The sequence below is a fragment of the Patagioenas fasciata genome, chromosome 7 (genome assembly GCF_037038585.1).
Source record: "Patagioenas fasciata isolate bPatFas1 chromosome 7, bPatFas1.hap1, whole genome shotgun sequence".
Classification (NCBI taxonomy): domain Eukaryota; kingdom Metazoa; phylum Chordata; class Aves; order Columbiformes; family Columbidae; genus Patagioenas; species Patagioenas fasciata.
Genome location: NC_092526.1, coordinates 27,997,875 through 28,014,655, shown reverse-complemented (window position 1 = coordinate 28,014,655; position 16,781 = coordinate 27,997,875). Strand labels below are relative to the sequence as shown.

Genomic DNA, 16,781 nt, shown 5'->3' with positions numbered 1-16,781 from the left:
CGGGCGGGCAGGAGGGAGCGGCCTACGTCCCTCCGCCCCCCCGGGCCCGGGCCCCGGCCCCGCCGCCGGCCCCCGCCCCCCCCACCGCCCCCTCCGCGCGGTCACATGGGGAGATCCCGCGCGCGCTCCGCCGCCCGCCCACGCGCGGCTGCCGCGTGACGCAGCGCCTGGCGGGGCCTCCGCCGCGCGGGGGCGGGAGCGGCACCCGCACCCCGGAGGCGCGCGCCCCGCCGCGGCCGGACCCGCTCCGCGCCCCGGGCCGGGGTTCGGGACCCCCGCCGGAAAAGGCGGTTTCGAACTTCCCGCTCGCACTGGCGCTGGTGCCGCTCCGGGGTGCGTGCCGGGCGGGGGGCAGGCACACGCTGCTCCGTGACAACCCTGCGGGACGGGGCGGACCGACCCGGGGTAGGGTCTGGAGATAAACCCCTCTCCCGCGGGGACCCCCAGCGACACCGCTGCCCCGGACCAGCCTCCACAGAAGACTCCCCGGGCTGAGTCCCCCATCTCCCGGGTTGCGGGACACCGAGCATCACCTCTATGGGGTGAGCAGCACCTTCCCCTTCCTCCTCCCCCCTGCCCCGTGCACCCCAAATGCACCAGCACTGGGAATCACTCCACTGGTTAATGGAGTGTGAGGTGCCTCTGGTGTGAGCACCTAATGGTCCTGGCCTGTGTCACACCTGGAGAGCTGCCCACCCCTGGCCCAGGGCCCCCACCAGCAGCGTGGGAAGTTCCCTCAGGAGAAGGACACCCATACAGGTGGTACACGAGGTGATGGTACCCCACAGCCCCTGAGATGCGTCCGGGTAACATGGCAAGTGGCAGAGCTCAAATACCGAGCAGAAGGAAAAGTCCATCTTCCTTTCTGCCCGCCTCTTGTTCTCCCAGGGATACCAGCCGACGGCGATGCTGAGCATTTCCTTCTACAGCTTCACGAGCTCATCCCCGTTAGCCGTTCAATTACCTGCTAGTAGATTTTTAACCTTTGTAAAAACTCAGTGCACAACACGTAATGCAACGATGGGAGATCGCATTCTTGCTCCTCACAGGAGCCTTGGTGACACTGAGGTCAAAATTTGATTGCTTTTTTAAGATACTGTGATTTCATGAGAATTTCTTCTTTCAGGTTTTTAAATCTCTACACAATAAAGATGCACAAAAATCTGTAAGAAATACCAAATGTCAAATCAAGTGAGGACAAACAATACCATGTATTTAATTGATGGAGATTTAATTGATTAAAATCTGAGTTTTCAATAGCATAAATCATATTTAATGCAGATAACAACAGAAAAGTATGGAATGGGGGAAGGGGAAAATAGAGTGTGAGGAAAAACAGCCTCAGTAAAATGCACTTGTCTTGTAGGCAACGTCCAACTCTTCTCTTAGCTGGGAATACCTATCACCAAGGGTTTCCTTTTGGGTTCTGCTGCCCTCCAGTCAGTCCCATGGCTGTCAAAGGCATCGTTGTAACTGTTGAGTCATGAACTGACTCTGGTAACCAGATAAAACTGAATTTCATAGAATCATGGAATGGTTTGGGTTGGAAGGGACCTTAAAGATCATCTGGTTCCAACTCCCTCCAATGAGCAGGGACACCTTCCACTAGACCAGGTTACTCAGAGCCCGTCCAGCCTGCCCTTGAGCGTTCCCAGGGATGGGGCATCCAGAGCTGCTCTGCGCAGCCTGTTCCAGGGTCTCCCCACCCTCATGGGGAAGAACTTCTTATATCTAATCTAAATATACCCTCTTGCAGTTTTTCAAACAGAAGGCTACTGCCTTCGTAACATCTTAATTATGAATCTATGGCAAATCACTGTCAGAAACTACATAAATATGTCTGAAAATGAATATGTGGTCTAGGGACAAAGTTTAAAAAATGTTTTCTAAAGATGCAGGACTGTATACTGTAGCTAGGAAAATGCAAGCATCCTTATTCCACATAATTTTTTTTTCTTACACCTAGATCTAAGAACTTTTCATTCCTGCATGGGCTATTTTCCTACCTTTAAATTAGTGGTGACCACTTTGCATTAGGCCTGTTGCCGCTGCCCTGCAGGCTCCCACGGGAAGGGTGCTGGAAGGTGCTGAAGTGGGTCCCAGAGGGCTCACCCAGCCACACAAGGTCCCTCTGTCTGTCCCCTCGCCTCCCCTGCCCACGCAGGCACGGCTCGGACGGGTGGGCGGCTGCACTGCGTGCCCTGACCGAGGAACAGGCAATGCTGCCCTCAAGGCTGCCAGCAAATCCCTGCCACAAATCAGCCATTGCCCAATCCTAAAATCATCCCGCAGGCGAAACTGTCACTGATTTTACAGAAGGGATGTTGCCCGAGGAAAAACAACCTGTTGCCTGCAGAAACAGCCAGCACCTGCACTGGGAGCCCCTCTGCAAAGCAGAGGCACCGTCAGCGCAGCTTCTGCCTGAAACTGGAGTGACTGTGGTTATACCTCCTTGACTTTGGGGTTGGGTCTGGGATCCTGGCGGAGCAGGGGAGGAGGCAGGGGCAGCTTTGCTCCCTGGCACGCTGTGGTTCCCATGAGAAAACTCAATTACACATTGCCCAGCAAAACCACAAAAATGTTCACAGCACTGCCTTCTCTCCTCCCACTCAAAATGTTTTTGCATATGCCTCAAGGCACTACGATCATGGTAATTAAAACTGTAAAATATTATTAGTATCACGCTTCTACAGACTTTTTCGTCCTAAATGCTTTATATACCATGCATCCAGTGCAACAGAAATACGGCCATTCCTACAGAGAAAACGAGCACGGATGGTGCACATTTAGATGGGAAGTCAAATTTTCACCAGGGACACTCAATGCAAATCCCTGCTCCTGCAAGAAGTTCTCAGGAACTGAAGTCCACCCAGTGTGATCCTGCACACCTGGAACTGTGTGTGCCTGTCCTACAGAGACCATCACCCGTTTCAGGAGTGTTCACAAAGGTTTGCAGGGATGCCGACAGCACTGAGCTGTGCTCCTGAGGGCTGCCAGCAAACGGGGATAACTCAGCCCTATCCTGGGCCACTGGATGTGCCAGGGCAGATGTAGGAGGGGGGCTGAGCAGACTGGAGCCTCCCCTGTGGTGTGTGCTTAGACCGGGAGCAGTGGCTTTATCTGCTTCAGTCTGGCATCTCGCAGAGGGGAAGAGGAATAGGACAAACACGCTCTGCTGTCTCCCTTTACCAGGAGATCCGAGAACACTGGGCAAAAAGCCAGAGGCAGCTGATGAGACAAATAGAGACTCCCCCAATGAAAAAAAAGCAATGAAATGTTTTTACAGTATTTTTTAGCACTGTCCTACCACTAAAATTCAAATACTTTCCTGCCCAGGTACTGCTTCTGTTTACATCCCACAGAGGACAAACCAGCTCCAAGCCTGATTCCTCTCCCAGACGTCCTGACATCTGGAGGTAATGGTCTCCTTTAGAAGATGCCTTCCCTACACAAATGGGAAGGGAGGGAGGGAAACAGTTCTGGTAATTTTTTAGCTGTTTTCACGCTGTTATATTTTGATTGTGAAACAGTTGTAGTGTACTGAGAGTAGGTAGGTGAAAGCAAGAAATTGTAATGCAAAGAGAGTAAATAAATCGGATGGACCCAGTGAATGAGATAGCAGAACTTCAGCTCAGAAGACAACCTCTATTTCAGATCTCCTTTCTTCCCTAAAATGCTTGCAACCTGGGGAATAAATGTACAATTTTAAGACTCTTACCTAGCGTGAGGACTATCTAGTCTGATCTGCTCCATGACATGGGCCCTACAGAGTGCTGAAAAGCTTGTGATGAACATGCAGTGTGACGCGCAGAGCACACACACCCTTGCACCCAAATAAACCCACCCGACGTTCTACACGTGCTTTTTCTATGATACCTCTGTGCTAAGGCACCTGGGTGGGTCTCTACACACAGGAGAGAGAAAAAAGCCTTTTCGCAGAATTCTGGCCACTTCCATGAAGCAGTTTGGTTCCTCAGGACTTCCAAAGAATGAGAAAGGGGCTCGTGCACAGCAGATCTGCAGGCAGACGTGCTCTGCCACTCCTCAAGGATTCTCCACAGCCAGGATTGTTCAAGCAGTCCTGCCCCAGCAGGCTCTGCAAGAGAGGAAACAGAAAATTTGCAAGGCTGAGCAGTGTGGGGTATGGGGAGGTAAAGCACAGGGTCAGAAAGGGGGAAGCAGTAGATGTGCTGTCACCTGGAAGCATCTCTGCAGAAGCAGCTCAGCGCACAGACCTCGCCGGTACAGCCTGACTCCTTCATGGTCCATCTGATTAAACAAAAAAAAATATTGGAATCACATATTGCAGAGGGACATTTTCATAATATACAGAAGAAATCTGCAGATGATCAGTTCTCCATTTCCTCAGAATCCCCAGATTGCAAGATTGACGAGGATGCAAGTGTCACAGAATCAAAGAGAAAGAAAAAAAGAATAATTCAGCAGTGAGCAATTATATTGAAGGAGACAAGACGGCAAGTCAGACCCAGAGGCAGCTCCAAGGCTGCCAACACAGCAGCTGGTACAGCTCCCCAGGGAGCTCCCCGCAGAACGTCCCCGTGGTCGGTCCCCAGCCTCCCCAACTGCCACCCGAGGAGGAGGAGCAGCAGAGCGCAGGGACGTGGGTGCCACCACCTCTCCCCCTCGCCGCACTCTGCCACCTTCTAGCGGGGCACAGCTGCTAGCTGGTCCTAACACATGCAGAAGTACTGCTGAAAATGCAGGCTGAAACATATTTCTCAGGGAAGCTATTAATGCCTGAGAAGAAAACACTCCAGTTGTTCACTGCTAGCGGAGTTGGCAAAAATGCAGTGCAGATACACAAATTTTGTTACCTGCCATAGAGGATGCTGCAGGCTGCCTGGACCACGTAGCTGGGGCCAGAGACGGCTGCACTCCCCCTTTCAGCTCTCCTCTGCCAACATCGGACAAGTTATTTCATCCTCCAGCACCTCAGTTTCCCCATTTGGAAATCAGGATAATGATTTGACTGCTTCCTCGGTGGCGCAATTCTAGATATGCCGAAGAAGAGTCCTGGGTCAGAGGCAAGGATTATTCTTAATATTTAGCACCATAAATATTCATACCATTGTGCAATGGGGACGACTCGATGAACAGACAACCTCACTTGTTAGTGACCACATCCCCGAAAGTTTACAGTCTCTAAAATACTACCTATAAATCCATTCAATGCAATGCAGAACAAATATGGAATGAGATGTATTTCTGGCAGCTACAACACCTGATTGAATGCACGGTTGGGAAAACAATTTGAAGAAGAGTGCATGCTGGATGCACGTAAATCAGAAAGTGGTTTCAGATGAAAAGGACAGTGTGTGCACACACAGAAAGCTGTGCAGGATAGGCTGGGGCAGAGCTTCCAGGAAAAAGACATTTAAGCTTGACAGGAGGGTGAAAACCAGGAGAACTGGATCAGGGCTGAGTAGCACAGGAAATTATCTCATCAATGCTGCAAGTGGTATCTTCCTATTGATTTTCAAATGAATAGATTTTATGGCCAGGAGCAACTGTTTAAAGTCATCACAGTCTCGCCTCTTGTACCCTGAAGATCAAAGAATTTAATCTAGTAATCTGAATTAGATAAATCCTATGTAAATAAAATAGTGTGCTAATTATAATCAGTTGAAAGCTACAGATTCATCACTGACAAAGACCTGTGCAAGCATACAGTCCATAAAACAAAACTTTACTAAAACTTCTCATTTAGTTTTCAGCAAAACAGGCACGAACCTGGAAATTACACCATTTCTTGCAAGGGTGACAAGGTCCCAGTGCTTGCTCCGCTCTGGTGTCACCCAAGCGCTTGGGAAGAGCTGGGAAACACGATGAAACGTGGAGCCCTGGAGAACTGAACATCTTCACAGGTTCAGTCTCTGTCTGACGAAGGGCTGAAAAGTACTCAGAGGAGGAGGAACTTCTGAGATGCCAAAATATACCATTTGAGCATTTTCAAAATAGCAGAGCTGAACTTTTTGCTTTGAAATGGCCTGTTTCTGATAAAGTCACCATAAAACTTAAACATCAATAAAAAAATGGGGAAAAACTACTTTTGAGAGCTCAGTATCAAGTATTAAATGGAATCATCATCTTGGCTCAGACTCACTACTTTGGTCAAATAAAAATAATTTCATTTCATTTTGTACCATACCTACAGACACAGAAATAATACTGTGGTTTGGGACGCAGTTTTACTTCTGTACCTTCCAGCCATGAAACCAAAAAGGCCATTCTTTGCCCAGTTCTACATAAGATACAGGGTGGGTGGGGAAAAATGTGAGAAATTACACAAACAAGCAGCAGAAAGGAATATAAAGCTGTGGGCACATCTAGTGGTAGGTTCAATAGGGTGAGCCTTGTGTGAGACCTCTCTGGGGGGGACAGGAAACCACCAAAGGGCTTGTGACCCTCAGGAGTGTGCCGAGCCGTCACCCAGGACCTTCCTTCAGGCTTATTATTTAATTCTCAGTCTGTAAAAATAGGAAGGGATGGCGGGAGCTGTTGGCTCCGGCAGGAGCGACAGCTCGCACCTCCCAAGTGGGAGTTTGGCTTTGCCGCCAGCCACTCAGATCTCACCAGTTGCCCAAGGGGGATTTTGGTTTGTAACTTTAATCTTTTAACTTGCGCGTGGGCGAGGAGCACGCGGTGGTGGGCTGATCCGCCAACGCCTCTGCCGTGCCGGCTGCTCGCTGTGCAGGGGACCTGAAAAGATGGAAACCAAGACAGCAATGGGCTGAAGGGACCAGGGAAAGGGCTTTCAGCAAACGAGGAGACATGGCATGCCAAATTTCCTGAAGACAAGGCAAGTCAGGGCCAGCAGCAGAAGCCTTCATTATGTCAAGGTGGAGACATGAGCACCAGACAATAATTCAAAAAATATATAATCTGGCAATAAAAATACATAACTGCAAATGGGGGTGTGTGCGGGCAGTTGAGACCACGATGGTCCTGCCTATGCAGGTGGCCAGCATCATTCTCCAAAAACAAACCTGCAAGAGCAACACCCCAAACTGTGCCCAGAAGACCCCAGCATGTGCTGGCTCTGCAGCTTGGGACAAGACTCTCGCCACAAGCATTTAAAGCCAGAGGGCAAAATCTTGACCTCACAGAGATCAAGAACCTATTCATTCGCCAATTACTTAGCGGTAGTTAAACAAACATCTGAATCCACACTGAAGTCTGTTAAAAAAAAAAAAGAAAGTAGGCTGGCTTACAAATGCACCCATGCACTTGCCTCTCCTGAGCTCTCGGTGCCTTTATGCGGATCCCAGTGCCTAAATATCAGGTGCATGAATTTAAATACTCAACGCCTCATTTTATCCACCTTTCAGTGACAGCTGGGGGTTATTCGTGCGGCGGCATTTTGGGAAGCCAAGCACTTGCAGAGAAGCCTGAAGCCTAGAGGTGAAAGCCCGCAGGAGAGGGGAATGATGATTATCCTCCAGGCCCTTTTTCCAAGTAAGGAGAAGGCTTCTGCGCCTTCCAGCTCCTCTCTTGGCAATGATCTGCGTGTAGGCAGTGGTCATGGTCAGGAAGTGCCTCCTCCAGTTTACAGCTGGTGGTACCACCTGTGCCTCTCCAATTCCAGCCAAAACAACCACCTCCTCAAACCCACTTGGAAGGAAGGGCAGAGGATCCAGCGATGACAACTCAGAGGGAAAAGCAAGACTCGGGTTTAAGCGCTGACATTTTCCCTAGACATGTACCACTGTTTACCAGTAGGATATTTTCTTTCTTCTTGTAAAAATAATCACTGTAGCAACCAAGAGAAGACCCTGCCATACCCAGCTGAAGGGTGCACACACTGCAACAGCGAGCAACCAATTAGTAACAGGGCAGACATGAGACAACAAGGAACATTTAAGATGTTCAAATTTGCTGGGCCAGCAAGGGACCAATGTACGTGCCTGTGTGGCAGCTGGAATGGAAAAAAGTGAATAGTTACTCATCACTTCGAGTCTGTCACAGATTTTCTTTCTGGAATGAAAACTATGAGTTGGTAACTGCTGGTGAGGAAGAGAACATTCTCTATAACCGAGATACAGCTGTATATATGGGTGTATGTATAGACACATATCTCATGGGTATACCTCCTTTTGTCCTCTGTGCTTGTTTTTGATTGCCAGGTCCTCCCTGGCCTTTCACCATGCCACGGGTGACTCAGAGCATCTCGAGAACCAGGTCTGCATTAGTAGTCACTGCTTTAATCGACTCTAGACCTTGAAAGGAGCTCTTTTTGGGAACTAGAAACCTGAGGTGATTTTAAAGTACAGAAATTGGTAAGAATTACATCTCTGGCCAGCCAAAACTAACACCAGAAAGTGAAGTCTTGCTGTTCCCATCAATGCAACCAACAGCAGGGCTTCCCCGACTTCCAACGATGAGACAAAAAGAACAGAGGCCACCACCTTATGAGCTGGCATTCATTCTGGGTGGCTTAATTTTTTGACATGTATGTCCATTGTGTGGCATATACTGTGTTTTTGTTCTGGTCCTACTCACAAAACTTAGGTTGGCTTTTCTGGAGCACGCAGAGCCGAGAGGCACTGATTTTCAGATTTACTAAATGCCTGCACTTCTGGTTTATCTGGAGCTGTGGGTGCCAAAACCTCAAGAGAGTCACTTACTCTCATTGCAAATATCATTTCAGCCCTTCTAATGCCACTGTAAAAGTAATAACCTTTTGGGAAGACTTAAGGGCACTCTAAAAGCTATCTACAGAAAAAAACAACAGGAGCAGTATGAAAGCCAACAGTTTCTGATATCAGATAAAACACTTCCTTTCATCAGCCATTTCTTTTTACCCACTTTTCATAGCTTAAAACAGTTACTTTTGAATCACCTGTTTGCTGCTAATTTCCTGAAGAGGCCCAACCATCTACGCACCTTTGAGAAAGTACCTTGCTGTTGCCTGGTCCTGTAATTACTTGCATCTGAACCCAAAGTGGGCAGGTTCTCATCTTCGATTTTTTTTTTTTTTTTTTTTTCTGTAATGGACAATGAAAGCAGAACCATTTCAGCTGTACAGCTCCATAAAGCTTTTGATCTGCTGCTTTCCCAGCCCAGTGCCATGGTGACAAGCCAGCACAGGGAAAACCCACAGCACAATAACCAAGAAACATGCGCTTTGCATTTGAGAGAGAGTGCTCTTCATGTGGCAAAACATCTGTCCAGAGGTATAAAGCAAGTATCTTGCTCTATTTTAAGGCAGTCCTGCAAGAATGCCTACAAGCTACTCTTGTTAGGAAAGGAAGATTTTATTTCTTCTGCTAAACTCCGTGTTTTTTCATCAAACTGGTCCCCGCCATCTGTACCTACTGAATCCACACAGCGTACTCCCATCTTAGAAAACCAGGGTTGTCTTCTCAACGGGATCCAGCGCAATGGCATTCTGACCCATGCTTGGGATATCCTGGTACTACCGACACACAAACCAACCACAACTTTTCTTCATAAAGACATGTGGTCACCTCACGTCCTCACGTCAAAGCAAACCCCTCTGAGACAACTGGATGCATTCGTCACAGCATTACCGGCTCTGACAACTGTGACCAGTCTCTTGGCTGCCTTCACTGGACCTCAAGTAAGGAGTCCCGCCCTTTTCTTCTAGGTTCCTTGAGGTACAACAGCAAAATTGGTTTTCTCCTGTTATATGACCCAGGTGGTGGTGCCTCAGAGAGGACCAGGGACAACTGGATGAACTGAACAAAGACCAGCCTTGTGGAAAGCAACTGGTGGCCAACACAGACAGGTGAGAGGCAGCCTTTAGCAACAGACACAAGCAAAGCCCACGGTTGCTTTCCTCTGCACAGATTTGACACAGGAAAAACACATGCAGAACTTCATCCAAGGGGTTTGCCGAGAAACAAAGCAGAAAAGACACAGTAACCATTGAGTAATATGTGGATAGCTGCATGGTTCACCCCAATAATTACCACAGAGGCCTTCTGGTTTTCAAAAATAGCCGCCAGCTTTTCAAAGACAAAACAATACAGGATCTTCTCAAGGTGGCTGATCCCTCTTCAAGTGCTGATTACAGGCTGGGCTGAGAGCTTTGTCTCTTGCCTAACATTTCCTGTAATGAAACCTTGTTTTCAGAAGCTTTGATCTTGGTTAAAGTTTAAATATTTGGATTAGAGTTTTCCATGTCAGGTATTTACCTCGAGTTGATTTCTTAAAATCAATACATCTTTGCACTTGTTTTCTCAAGTCTTATATCAACATCCTTGCTATATAAGACATAACTATCCCCCACCAGACCCTACTACATGTAGGAGTGGGCTAAGTAGGTCTGGTGTTACTCCACAAGAAACAGAGAGCTAGAGATGACCAGATGTTTCTGGCAACAGATGAAGTTTTTGTGCACAGTTTTGCTCATCCCATAAGCCTTCTCTACATTGAGACTTTTGTTTTTGAGGACCTGGGGTTCCCTGTTCATCGCATGGCTGGTGGCAATGATCTGGCTCTGAGGAATGTCATCAAAAACACTGTCTGCAATTCTAACTTCGTGACTTATGGTGATCTGGGTTTCTTTTTTTCCATTCTTTTTTTTTCTCCAGCAGGAACTGGTTACAGACAGGATGAGGTGACTGTGGGAAATAAAAAAAAATAAAAAAAAAAAAAAAGTGTGAAAATGGGAACCTGAAGAAAGGAGCAAGTAGAAGTCATTAGAAATCTATTTAATAGTGACAACATTTCAGATTTGTTGAGAAGCACAACTATTTCTCCCTGAGCCACAAGCCAAGTTGCTGAACTATGCTATTTTCCCTCAGCTAAAAACCAGTTTAATCATACAGATTTCAACCATGTAAGCAACAAAAAATAATGGTTTCCCCTCAATTTTTTCACAAAATACTGGCCAAAATGTTTTCCCTGTTATTGGAATTTACTTTTATTTGTGCTAAAAGTAGTTTCTGATCTTCAATATGTGCTCCAAAAACAGTGACTGAAATAAATAGTGAGACTTTCCCTCTGATTACGGGTTATGGCGACATAAGACCCCCTGCCTAGCACTTACCTTCAGTTCCTCCTTAGTCTCTAGAAATTCCTGGCTAACAAACACAACATCTGGGAAGTCTGACCGCAGTGCTTCATGGGAAAGAAACTAAAAGGAGAAGGATTTCAACAATTACAGTGGCATAAGAATACAGGGAAAAAAAAAAAAGTTAAAATGTCAGACCAATTCTTACCCACAGATCACAGCAGTAGTCCCAGGTAGAATTTACTCTAGTAATTAACATATTAATGATAATAATAAATAAATCTAGGGACACGGGTCTCCTAACACTGCAGAAGTAGCAGCTCCAGGCACAGAGCAGGTTCTGTGGGATCCCAAACAGGCAATTTTGGTAGCAGGAGACTTGGGAGCAGATGAAAGCTTGGGTCCACCATCCCCCAACATACCTGCTGGAGAAGCTGAGCTGGTACAAGATGGGGAAATTACCTGTGCTAGGTAAAGGAGCGGTATTAAAATATCCACTTGCCTGGAGCGGTAAGGAAAGCCAGAGAAGGAGTAGCGACTCTGTGAGGGATGCAGCTGCGTGCCACTCCTTTTTGGGGGTGAGCTGCGATACCTCACTCTTACCTGTTGAATTAATTCTCAGGGAATTATAAACTAGAAGAAAAACGAGTTTTTAAAATGAATTTATTTATTATTACCAACCCATCATGCAGCATTCTTTATCTGTGATTTAATAGCTCTTCTACTATTTGTAACTTCTGTCATTTCAACCAGAGAGAAAAATGCAATAGGATTTTTGCATGACTCACGAAGTCTTGTGAAATCCTTCAGGCTTTTTAACCAGCTTGAAGCAGATTAAAAACCTGAATTCTGTTAAATGGCCTGGACACTGAGCTTCTGTAAAGTATACCTTGTGCTTTTTAATAGTGATTTTCTTCGGAATATACAAACTATTCTGGAAAATTTGACAAATATCTACCTGATGAAGCCCACAAAGTTGTGTTTCTACATTCTTGAGTACATTCTTACATACCTGCAGAGAGCTTCAGGCCTTTTTTTTTTTTAAATCACGGCCAAATTTTAAATCAGGAAAGTAGATCTGCAGATTTGGGTTTACTAAGCCAATGAGAAATATTACTATTACCTGAAGCTTGCATACATGGCTACTCTGCTCTCAGCTGAGCCCCACTCAGACTCTCAGCTGCTGTGAATGTGCGTCGGGCCTCCAGAAATCCGATTGCCAGCAATACCTCACCATTATTACCTGCGAGCAGTTGCCATATGGATTTTCCCTTCTGCTTAGCTTTGATCTGCTTGTGTCCTTTCTCCCGCTCCCTTCCCTCATTAGCACTTATGGCAGAACAGCGGGCAATTGCCAGGACCTCCTGCAGCTGCAAGCTCCTCCTGCTTTGTACACGTGTTTTTGCAGCACAGATACTCTGCCTATTGCAACAGTGATGCTCTGTGCATCGCAGGCACTGAGCCCATCTTATGTTCGCTTCCTAGGAGAGTGACAGGTCACAGGCTCCAAATGGTGTCACCTGAAAATCCTGACCTTTCACATGGCGGGGAGAATCGTCATGCTGCTGTGCCGGGTAACTCCTCTACAAGGCTTGCTAATAACAACACTTAGTAATACCGATAATGGGTTACAGAAGAAATTTGTGTTTCTGACTATCATTCAGCAGGGAATGAAACATATCACGACTGTCTCTTTTCGAAGCACTGGGAAAACTTGTCATAGCTAAGAATGAAAGTATTCAGGAGATGTGACATATAATATCTGAGCTGCTATCAGACAGGAAATTGCATTGTTAAATTGCATTGTTACCCAAGTTAATATAAAAAACCCCACAAAACCTACAAGTTTGACAGTGAGGACTAGCAACCAGCTTCATCCCTGTTTGCTGGAGCCCCCGACATCCAATGGCAGTTCCCATACCATGGCATCCCCTCAGCGGGGAGCGGCATTCACACAGGGTTTCTGTACAACAGCACCAAACACGCTGCAAATTTCTAGGCCAAACTACACAAGATGACAAAACAAATGAAAACTAAGAAACTTCCTAAACCAAATTAAAGTTATCTTTTTTTTTTCCCCACCCACCCATTTCTTGTCTCTGAAACCTCCCACTGTGTTTTCTTCAACCTTTCAGGCTGCAGCACACAAGCAGCAAGCTGCAGATGGACAGACTCAGTTCTGGTGAAGTTGGATGGAGCAAGAAGGAAGTTAATGGGGAAAAAGTTTCACATTTCAATAGACAGAGATAAGCATTTCTCTATAAGACAACAGTATTTGACAGAATTCATTGTGTTTCAAGCTTTGCCTGCCTTTCTTAATAAAAGGCTAAGCTCCCTTCTCCTGACATGGTGTACTGTGTCTCAGATAAAATCCCTTTGAAGAACAACATGCACACACAGAATAATCTGACATTGTTCCAGTGCTACAGGGAACATCTTGAACATAATTGCACCACATGGAAGTTGACTTGCTATGAGAAAAACACACAACAAAGCTTTCACAACAAATCTGTAAACACATTTATGCTCCCAATAGCCATGATAAATCCAATTAAACAGCCAGGATTTGTGCTACAGACTGTTACCAAAGGAGTTAATGCAGTTTCTGTGGAAGGGAATATACCAGTTTTAAGCAAGAAATCACAGCTTCTAGCTGTGAGGATTACAATTTTGTAGCCAAGCCTCACTTGAGAGCACTGGCAGCAAACCAAGACTCCTTAGGCCCAGCTCACTCAGATGCTGTCCACGGTGGTACTACATTGCCTCGCCTCATTCTGCCAGCACCTCTCTTCTGTCCAGACAGCTCTTTGACATGCTCTAATGCCTCTTCCAGCAGTGCTGCTGGCAGGACTGAAGGCCTCAAAAGGTGCTTTGTTTGGCTTTGTAATGAGCATAATTTCATTTCAGGTACAAGGCTGATAACCTGCAGCAACAAAAAGTACCAATGATTTTGAGCACTGCAAGTTTTGGTCACTTAGAGACTTTTTAGAAGTGTCCGGTTCTCAATAAGTGGCAGTACCGTGTCTTTCTCCAAAAATTAACATTATTCTAGAGGCACCACACAGCCACGCAGGATCGGTTCATAAAATACGGGCATTTGGGGCTAGAAGATGCTGTTCTAGTGGAGGGCAGGGTGGACAGGGAGGACGGCAGCAGAGCTGTGCCACTGGCAGCAGTCACCCCCCCATGGAGCAGGACATTTCTGAGCCTCTCCCAGCCCAATGTCAGCAGGCACTGCTTCTCCCATCTCTTTGAACACAACCACAGGTGCTTTTATTCCTGCTCTTTCTGCACTCAGTACCTTGAGAAGCCAGGATCTTCTCTCCCTACATAAGGGCTATAAAAGCACATATACAAACAAATTAAGAAACAGACAAGCGTTACTTGTGTGATTTTAGCCCACTGAGTTTCTTTGGGCATCCAAGCTGCTAAAACCACACCTGCCTGGCTCAGACATCGCTTCAATGGTTGCAAAGCTGCTGGACACCTTGAACAACGTTGATGAGGCTCAAGTCCTTTAGGATTGTTTCCAGGTGTGACTAAGTTGTTTCTGACCTCCTTAGGCTGCAGTCTGCTTGGCTCATGGAGCTGGCAGGATCCCCTGATGTGTTTGCTACTCATAACTTCTTTGAAGCAGAGAAAGGTGTTTGCCAGCTTACCAGTTCTGCAGTGCGTCTCCATGCCAAGGAAGCTTGCTTGGAGCTAGGAACTGCCAAAGGTCCAAATCGGCTAGCAAATAATACTTATGGATGCTCTCCTCTGGAAAAAAAGAGATTTGGGAATTCAGATTTGAAGTTTAATGACACAGAAGGAAGGCTGATGCTTTCAGACTATGCTGCTTTTGAGATTAAAAGCTTAAAAAGCTTTTTTTTTTTTCAGGGATGAAAGAAAACATCCAAGTCAGAAGTTCACTCTCCAGTTAACTTTAACCCTTTGACATTAAAATGGACAGACCGACATATAAAATATCTCATGGCTTTAATGCCCACGTTATACAGCTGGAAAGGCCAGAAGAGCACTGTGCAGTTAAAAAAGCTGGCATCTCATGGGAGCAGAGTTTTGGCTTTCAACCCAGAGTCACGCTTGTGCTTCCATCTCGTGCATTTCCTGCGCTAAACATACACATGGTCTGGCAGACCTAATCCCGAGGTGGGACTGTCCAGGCGCCAGCATCTCAGAGGAGCCTGGTACTGACTTTAGCACATTTATAACCAGACTGAATGTGGCTCCTCATGCCAAGGAAAACGGGAGTATGATACAAGGTTGGTGATGAGTAGATGGCAGGAACGCCTCTGAGGCCAGCAGCAGCAGAGCAGCCACACACAGCAAGGTGCAAGGCTGTAAAGCCCCAGGACAAGCCCATCACAAGGATGTTTGGCAAATACCTTCCTTGTGTTTGGCAGCAGATCCGAAAACTAAACTCTGCTAGTACTTTGAAGAGAACAGCTCTCTTCTCGCCTCGCCACCCCGTTTCTTTATTATTTCTTATCCTCTCAGAATATATGCCAGAGCTGGAAACACTCACTTTGCCAGGAGGAGGGAGTGGGGAAAAGTATTACTTTATGCTCACTTTGGTTTTGACTCTCTTGAAGCTTCTCTGGCTGCTGCTAGAGAAAGAAGCCCGGGCTTGTTTGACCTTTCATCTGAGTCAGTATAACAACTCTTTTCCTTCACTTTCTGGGTGGCATAGAAGAGGAAAAAAAGCATTTGTACTCTGCGGCAAGTCACCATCAGGAAAATCCTATTGTTGTTAGCAAGAGCTGATATGAATGCTGGGAAAGGCTGAGATGGCTGCAGGGGGGAGTATTTGTAAAGACCTATTTGGGGCACATCCTGCATTCCTCAAGGGCCTGCAGGAGGCCGTGACTAGTGGGGCCTAAATGACTGTACATCCTGGCTCACCCTACCTAGACACTCACACATGTACCAAGTATCTCTTGCTCACCAGTGTTTTACAAAAGATAGCCCTTTAAGCAAATTATCTTCTTTTAGGGAAAGACACTGCATGTGTATGAGTAACATACAATGTAAATCCATCAATCAAGCAAAGCCACTCATGTATCACTACCTAATTATTCGATAGCACTTATTTATCAGTCTCTCCCATGTTTACATTGAGATAGGAAAAAATGCAGCAGTCAAAAAGAAAACCTGAGTTGACAAAGTCCTTAAGCAGTCTGACTGGAGATGCATATAAACTTTATAATGAAGGAGGACTGTGTCTGAAAGCAGTAAAAGCAGACATTTAAAAACATCAAGCGTACTGGGAAGTGAAGAGATAAACGTCACCTCCAGTAAAAGGAGTTGCACAGCAGTGGGTGTGAGGTGGGTGTCGGGTGAAGGGGTACAGTGGTGCACAGGTAAGCAACGACAGTCTGTGAAAAGAAACCATCAACAACCCAGCCTGGCCAGAGAGAGCCTGGCTCTCTCTTCGAGAGCAAGGAGAAAAGTTTTAGGTAGTTTGGAAGTAGGCTGGTTATGGGCATGCGAACAACGGCCAGGCTGAGGTGGATCAGCACCTAAAAGAAAATAGGAAGCAGCGAGACACGCCCCCACCCCCCCAAAAAATAGCCTCACAAGAAAGTTTCCGCAAAACAACTAGCTGTTAGCCAAGTACTTAAGCTCGGAGCATGAACAAGGACTAGGTTTTGAGCCAGCTCAACTCTGTCACTGGCTTGTGGATGGACCCAGTTTGGAAGAGGTGTCCACCAAACATGCGCATGGCTGATCAAAACTCCTCAGTTTTTCCTGGCCACTGCAATGGCACACCAGCAACTGCGTT

General features: G+C 46.6%; 1 protein-coding gene and 1 long non-coding RNA gene across 16 annotated transcripts in view; one reads left to right on the top strand and one right to left on the bottom strand.

The window, feature by feature from the left end:
• The first annotated feature begins 156 nt into the window (after window positions 1-156).
• LOC139828437 (uncharacterized) lies at window positions 157-14,965 on the top strand. 2 transcript variants are annotated; one of them, XR_011740017.1, is made up of 4 exons: window positions 157-542; window positions 3,337-3,416; window positions 12,485-12,573; window positions 14,879-14,965. It is a non-coding gene; the product is annotated as an uncharacterized lncRNA (long non-coding RNA). The 2 variants fall into 2 exon arrangements; XR_011740016.1 differs by lacking the exon at window positions 12,485-12,573.
• LOC136103230 (uncharacterized) overlaps window positions 1,215-16,781 on the bottom strand; it is a 21,941-nt gene continuing 6,374 nt past the window's right edge. For 6 of the 14 annotated variants that reach the window (XR_011740012.1, XM_071811183.1, XM_071811190.1 and 3 more), the window contains 6 exons: window positions 14,659-14,758; window positions 11,036-11,122; window positions 5,752-10,607; window positions 4,836-5,012; window positions 4,198-4,269; window positions 1,215-4,096 (listed from right to left, as the gene is read on the bottom strand). The gene's annotated coding sequence lies outside the window, so the exon portion shown is untranslated. Of the gene's footprint in view, window positions 4,097-4,197; window positions 4,270-4,835; window positions 5,035-5,751; window positions 10,608-11,035; window positions 11,123-13,079; window positions 13,923-14,658; window positions 14,759-16,781 lie in introns of those variants that run through there. The other 8 variants (XM_071811186.1, XM_071811184.1, XM_071811182.1 and 5 more) reach the window with 8 other exon arrangements.